The following is an 8,552-nucleotide window of genomic DNA, read 5'->3' as shown; positions in this document are numbered from 1 at the left end:
GAACCTGCAATGTATCTTTATTCGGATTTTTCTGAAGATTAAGTAGGGTAAATTGAATTCACTTTCGTTGACAGGAATTAATCTTAAAAGTATGTAAGACTGAGATGTGATTTTGACGAATTTCATCTTTAAAAAATTAATGGGAGTATAAGTAGGATTTCAAAAAGCAGAACTAAAAACCAAGTTCTTCTAAAATATAGTTATAATAATGAGACTTGAACAAACAAAAACCATATATTTTTACAAGCCTTGTCAGTTGGATCTAGAACATTTATCCATGTTGTCTTGCTTATTATTTTATCACTTCCGATTAAGTGAAAATAGAAGGACAGATGATTCGCATTTCACGTTTGAACTTTCTAACACGATTCTATAATATACTTCTAAAACGATTAGTCTTTTCTGACAAAATGTTTGTCTTCCCCTTCATACTTCGCCCATTGTCTAGCAGGATCCATGACCGAATTCAGTCTGAAGGAGTCACACTTTTGCAGAATAAATTGTAACTCTCTTCTTTCAAATAGAATAATCATGAAACTTCATCATGAAATGATACATCTCTGTAAGATACAAACGTCAAATGGAATTTTAGTTCAAAAGCGTCTTTTTAACAGAAACTGTATCAGTATTTGTTTTGGATCGATCTGTAAGTACCTATCCGGACATAATTGTGAAACATGGCAGAGTCAATTGATTTAAGTAAATTTAATTGCAAAGGTATATGGTGAAGTAAATTGACATGAGTGATTAACAATATCCCTGAATCTGTCAAAAACACTTTTAATTGATCGTCATTCGGACTGTTTATCATCGTTTCAATTAACGAGGTAAAAAATGCGTACAATGTTTTGGTAACAGGAATGAATAACTATGCATGAGATTACTTACTCACAAGATCACAAGTCAAGGTTCAAATTGAATATATTAGGAGTAAAATGTCAAAATCATTAAAAGCATTATAGTATCTTTGAATTTTATCCCTCTTTTATATTGTCATAAGGTGGGTATATTTTTTTCTATAACATATATTGATTCACTTGTATTGTGGATTAGGTTTGGGAGGAAATTGAAATCTAAATACCATTCAAGTATCGTGGTACATCATAGTATTAGTTTAATGTAATTGAACAAATGACTCATTAAAAAGGTTACTACAGGATTATTTTTTCTATATTGTGCCAAGACATATTGGGATATTTAATCCTAGCTTCTTCATTTAGTTGGATTTTTTGTCCTGTGTGAGAAATAATCCCATTTTGCAACAACCAAGGGATTTTTTCCCATATGGGACAAATTATCCCATAGTATTATTTCTCCCATTGGATTTTGGTGGAATTTCAGGTGGGATGAAAAATCCCCCGATTCTCCCATGGGATTTTAAGTTGATGGAGAAGTTTATAAGAAAACTACAACATTGTGGAAGTTAAGATTGACATGATGAGGTGAGAATAAAAAATCCCACCAAAATCCAGGAAAATTTTTAAATTATGTCTTTTCGAAGGGGTACCTACATGTAATAGTCCGGACTATGTCGTGTCCGGACTTAAATGTCGCAGTGTTTTAGTTAAATTCAATAAGCTGTTGTTTGTAGAAACTTTTGAGATAATTACATAATAAGTGCTGTTCACTTAACCTGAGTCCATTAGGTAGACATGTTTTCAGAAAAATTTGGTGTGCATATATAATAATAATGGAGTATCATTGATGCATGTGTCATTTATGTATTTCTATAAATCATTTAAAACTTTTATAGTATATTGTTTTGATGAGCTTTAATATAGACTAATAACATTAAGATATTTAATCTCTTGACCTCATGATAATTTATAATTTAAAATTATCATAATATTCAATAGAAGTTTGTAGTACCCAACACGAGTTCTTGCATACTCAAGTTGAATCATTCCATCGCAAATTTCAAAACGATGAAATTAAGGAAATGGCACCACTGAGCGCGCAAAGATTCTGTTTTTTGAAAATAAACAAAAGCCCCATGAATGTCTGATCAGTACTTTTTGTTATCGAAGTTCACTTCACCACTATTAAAATTTGTTTTGAAAACTTGTTCATTTGTTCTGTAACTCCAATTTACAAGGAAGAATATCTCACGATATGCCAACATATGGGATATATTTCAAGTTTCGATTGGTCGAAAACATTTAGAAAGGATATTTGGGGCATATTAGTTAAAATTTCTGGGGTCCTGGGTATTCCTAGCAGATCCAGAAGTTATATATGTATATACATAAAAAATCACAATAAAAGAGAGTTATAGATTATATGTATTCACCTGACATAAAAATTCATCTCCATTGCTTTTACATTTCATGTATGTCGTTATTAAGTGTGGCTGTATGCTTAAATTTATGTATTTACAATATACATACACATACAATGACATCTGTAGCCCTTTTCATAAAAAATCTTAAGTTTTTGCGCAAGATTTTAACTTAAGAATTTCTTACGACAAATCTTAAGTGCGTTTCACGAACGCATTCGTAGCAGATTGAACTTAAGATTTTACTTACGACAGACTTCATCCCTAGCAACGACTTCAATATGCTTTATAATCCTTAAATAAGTGGGTGAAAATAAAATAAAACTTAGATTTCAACAAATGACAGCATAACAAACATTATTGACAACAAATATCGAATGCAATCGTTTGCGAAGCACGGAAGTTTAAAATCTGACGTCACAATCACAAGTCTGACGTAAAAGTAGGTCATACGAAAATCTTAAGTGAAACTTACATCGTAAATATTTTGTAGTGTATTTCATTTAAGTTTTCGACAATGATTGTGAAAAAATATAAAATATTATTGGAAGTTGCTTTAAAAAGTTTAATTAACGTGTATTTTGTTTTTTGCGGTTATATTTTTACAATAAAATCGATTTTAAAATACTTAAGAGAGGGTTGGGGCTCTCGTAAAGTTACGACAGATTTTGCACTTACGACTTTCTTAAGAATTTTTGTGAAAACGATTTTTATCATAAGTTTTCACTTAAGATAAAATTATGTCGTAAGATTTTTTGTGAAAAGGTCCACTGATCTGGAATTACAGGACCAATATCTTATTTAAAGAAACTGTACGAATAATAAAGGATATCCAATAATTTGGATTTGAATGGGATTGTGATTATCATCAAATCATTAATAATTAATTAACTACAAAAACATAAATATTACTGGAAACAATTTCTTATTGTATACAGTAAAATATTAATTAGATGTGTCGTAACGCCCCGAATGCCCCCACAGGCCTCCAAAATTTCAAATGCCATATTTAGATTTAAATTTGTTTTTCGAACCTGACCTGTATTTTTTGGTAAAATTTCTGCATATGCAATTTTAACCTTATACATCTATCCCTTCAAAAATTAGAGAGCAGAAACTGAAAACTTCTTTTTTTTTCTAAGTTCAAGAGGGATAACCCTGTCAAAAATCATTGGACCACAACCAAATTCGAAATTGATCTGTGTATTCCTATGACGTATCTATATGTCAAATTTGAGTTGAATGTGTGCAACTGTTGCCGAGATAAGGAACGGAAAGTCAATGATGACAGAATGACGAAACAGGGTAACACTATACCCCCGGCCATTTTATGGCGGGACATAATGATATTTAGAAAAATACTTTCAAATTGGGGAGGACTGGGGTGTATGAGGATGTAGGTTGGATTTTAGGCATCAAAATTATTCACTATTGAACATGCCTTAAAAAGATCAAAGAAGATTGATAAAATTCTTCCGTAATCCAGTAAAGATAGGGTGAATAGAATTCACTTTCGTTGACAGGAATCTTAAAAGTGTTTTAGACTGAGTGTGATTTTGACGAATTTCATCCTTGAAAGTGAATGGGAGTTTAAGTAGGATTTCCAAAATCAGAACTAAACCGAAGTTTTTCTAAAGTACAGTTATAAAATGAAAAACCACGTATTTTTACAAGCCTCATCAGCTGGCTGGAACCAGAACATTTTGTTCATGTAGTCTCGCTAATTCATTTATCGCTTCTGATTTAGTGAAAATGGAAGGAATGATGGTTTGCATTTCACGTTTTAACTTTCTAACACGATTTTGTAATATACTTCTAAAACACGCGTACGTAGCCTATTCTGACAAAATATTTTCGTCTTTCCCTTCATATTTCGCCCATCGTCTATTCGAATATATACTAAAGAGTTGAAGTTTAAAATCTGATGAGTTATTACATTTTAATCTTTACGGATACTCCTACTTAAAGAAAGACTAATGATGCTTGTCATTATGTCCTTTCCTAACAAGCAAAAGAGGTAAAATATATACTTGACAATAACATTATTTAGGCGAGTAAAAATAGTTGGGGCTCACCAGATACTGTCGTACCAAAAATCGGACTACTCAGTATACCTGCAAAAAATGTCAAAAGTTAATTACAGGCTCATATCCGATCCCAAGAATTAACGTAATATATTGACAGAATTTTTATTGCAGCATTCTTCAATAATTTGGCCTGTTGACCTTTATCAGCATATAGTAATAGCTTTTGGCACATATATGTTCCAGAGGATGGTTCACTCCCTTTTACGTAATCTCCATGGATGTAAAGCCCATATCAGTGACGTCATCATCTACAATGACACGTCCGTGGAAGCTATTGCAAAGATCCCAATTCCCATCAACGAGAAAGAATAAATGAAATTTTTGATATATTCTGGTTTGACAGAAAATGTTGTTCAAACTAGTTGGTCCGCTTACAAACATTTTCGCAAAAGAGGGTTAAATGAAAAGAGAAACGACTGATAAAAGATTTTACAAAACTAAATCTGTTCATATGACTAGAACAAATATTTCTGCTCCAGACTTTTCTGAGCAATTCAAGCTTACTGTTGATAAATTTAAATAATGTCTTATTCTATCACACTCGAATCATTAATTGATTTAACTATTCGACATGGGCGTTTACGCACTGCTGTTTATAGTGACAATTTGTACACCTATCAAAATGTTGACAATGTCAAGTCTTATCCTACTTAAGAATAAATTTATATCATTCATTATATACGTTGTTAAGTGCATGCTAAATGAAAGAGCTAGGTTCACTTTATGCATAAAATGGCCCTGTCCCTATGTCCCATTTCATATATCAAAACAAAGTAGAGACTTAATGCTTATATTTCCTATAATAAAATTTCTTTTTGAGAAGCCAGGTATTGGAAAACAGGCTTTGAGAAAATGCAATGTTCTTGAATTTTGCAGAAAACATGCGTATTTGATTTAGCAAAGAATTAAAATATGAGCTCAGCCCACGATCCAAAAAATAAAACATGTTTTGTGATCTTCAGAAACAGACCTTTCATTATGTAATTGCATATTTTGGATCAGAGGTTGTGCTCTATATGAAATATTGAAAAAATACCTCAACTTTTGGCCATTTTTAAGGGAATTTACAGGATATGGGGAAAATGACGCATTTTATGACGTCATATTGCATTGACTAGAGAGAAAATTACGTCATGTTCGATAGATACAAGGCCACCAAGGGTCCAAGTTACAAATACTGCATTTTCAACCAAAACTGATCAGTTTCGATTTTTCAGAAATTCTCAAGGCCAAAAAGGCCCTAAGTGGCTCTTGCTCTTTAACACTCCATTTCAAAATTTAGAAACTGTTTCAAAATAATACACAACGTCTTATAATGAACATTTCATTTCGCTTTTAAGCTGTGAAAGGAGGAATAACTTTGATCATTACTAGGAAGGAAAGGCATAATTTGTCAAGAATATGTATAGAGTGAAAAAGTTGCAATTGAAGATAATGGACAACGAATATCCTATAATTATACTTCTTTGTACTCTAAAAAAAAGATATAACTGAAAATTATAAGATCATGTTCATATACATATAGCTTAATATACCACATTACCACATTTAGACTGGTATACCGATAAGATGCTGAATAAATGCCAAGATGTTTAAAAATTATATGTTATTGCATGATGAATTATATGTCGATGTATAATGATCAGAGCTTTATTTCAGGTTGTTTTTGGCAGCTTAAAGCTACTATATTTTACTTGAAAAGAGACATGCATTTATCCTACGAGCAACTGAATTTAGGTGAATTCTCATATACATGTATATCAGTTCTTTGCAGACAGTTTCCGATATCGGCAGATCATTATTTCATTACAGCATGTATACATAATACATGCTGTAAAATCGCTTATTTTCATAGGGCGAAATTCCCGAGGTTTCGAAAAAAAAAAAATCCGATTCGAGGGAATTTAATTTCTTTGTTGGTTGACATAAACGATTTTCTTTTTGTTTTTTAAAATTTTATGGAGGACATGAATTCGTAGGTCTCTTCATACCATGAAAATTAAACTGTCACAAAATTTGCGATTTCACAGTATAGTATTATAAATTATTTAAAAGTCGACGAGTAGTATCTTTATATACTAAATGTAATTTTAGCGTATATTACAACAGATGATAATTCAGATGATATCAGATAAGTTTTTTTTTTTCTTTTTTTACAAATGTTAAAGTAATTCAAATATTTACAAAAGTTCTAACATCAGATTTTAGAGGGAAATATATTAAATGCTTTTCAAAGTGTACATCGGTGACATCGACAGCTATTTATATAGAATCAGAGCAATGCGGTACCAAATAAAGTATAGCACAGCAGAACAAAATAGATACACGTTATCTCTAAAAATTCGGTGCATCGAAAATATGAGTTTCATGTTGATATATCTATTTTAAACTTCTACATAACAATAGCAAGACCATGCATATTGTGACAGAAATGTGCCTCAAGGAAAAATACAATGAAGTGGTTTCTTTTCCGCATAAGAGATAACCTTTAAGCCTGCTATCATGCGCAAGTCATAATTCACAGAATGTGGGATTTTGATCTAAAGAGACATTCTTATTGGCATAAAGTTAAGATAAATTGATAGGTGAGTGGAAGGTAAGTAAGTGTCTTAAATCATCAAAATTCAACTGTTACAATTCTTTAAGTATAATTCATTCTTTCTTTATATATCTTTGAAAAAATACTGTCAAAATCTGTCTGTCTCTCATGTGTTGTCTGTAAACTTTTAACAATATCTACCTCTTCTCCAGAACAGCACAACCAATTTCAATCAAACTTGCCACGAGGCATTTTTGGTAAGGGGGATTCTAGTTTGTTTGTTTTTTTCTTCTTTTGCTTTGTTCTTATTTTTGCTTTGTTTTTTTTCTTGTTTTTGTTTGTTTGGTTGGTTGTTTTTTTTCTTCGTTTTTTTTCAAATAAAGAGTCATGTTCTCTTTCAAGGGGAGTTAGTTAGATAATTGAGAAAATTTAAAAGCATTATTGCAGGGAGCCGACTGGGGTTCTATTGTATAAAAACTACAATAGAAAACTCTTTACTTTTATATATATACATTTGTGGTATCTCTCTATTATATAAACATACAGAGAGCAAATATCTTCATACCTGTATGAAGTTTTTAGAAGGTCATAGGTCATTACGTGACCTAATCACACAGCGCAGTAATATCTACATAAAAAGACTTACTCTACTTAGCAATATAGCATGCTTTTCATGTATAAAAATGTACAAAATACGCAATACATTTTATTTACAATGTAAACGAGTATTTAATACAGTTCTTGATCGATTTTACATAGAGAATAGAAAACTACGTGTTATAAGTTTCATATATGTCTGAGCTCCATAGTCTCAACGTTTAACGTTATTTTTTTTGTAGACCTCTGAATGCTATAATTTTTTTTCCATCAAACTGTACTCACAATAAATTTGAAAATCTGTCGGAAAATATCTATGTAATGCAATCACGCCACAAACAGCTGACGAACACTTCGGAAGTTCGGTAGGCACACCTCCATCATCGAGATCGTTGTCTTACATGTAACAATTTAAGCTGTCGCGAGTGTCTCCGTGTCAACATCATATTAAATATGCCTTACTGAAATCGTAGATTTTATGTTTCTGATCAAATTTTAAACTTGATTTCAAGTTAACCTGGTCCGGACAAGTGTCTCCATCCATTCCTCCATTTTTTTTATTATCAAACATCGGACGTGTTTCTTGTGTTTTTTAAACATCGAATATGGGTTCTCATGAATACAAAAATTCCCAGACGCTAATATGCTCACAATAATTGATCACAAGTAGCCTTTCACAGAATATTCCTTTCAAAACAGAATCCTTTGCCAAGTGAATTTGAAGCGTAACCGCTTTTCAAGCCGATTTAAACCTTGCGTAATTTGTCAAAATCTACGACGAACAGTTAGTGCAATATTTATATTCGATTATATTCGATTTATAAGTAATAAATAACAAGTTTAAAAACTTCACTGGGAAATGAAGTGGGTCGGTACGTGATCAAATCTTCTCGGAGAAGGCCTTCGGCCTTCACAGGATTTGATCACGTGACCGACCCACTTCATTTCCCAGAGAAGTTTTTAAACTTGTTATTTATTTCTTAAATGATGTGTGGTTACACTAAGTTCAGTGTATGCAGTGTTTCTGGAAAATTTATCGTCTAAATATTTT

The sequence above is a fragment of the Saccostrea echinata genome, unplaced genomic scaffold (genome assembly GCF_033153115.1).
Source record: "Saccostrea echinata isolate AGI-Se365-2 ecotype Australia unplaced genomic scaffold, CSIRO_AGI_Sech_v1 ptg000047l, whole genome shotgun sequence".
Classification (NCBI taxonomy): Eukaryota; Metazoa; Mollusca; class Bivalvia; order Ostreida; family Ostreidae; genus Saccostrea; species Saccostrea echinata.
The sequence above is the reverse complement of the archived record's forward strand: the minus strand, read 5'-3'. Positions refer to the sequence as shown.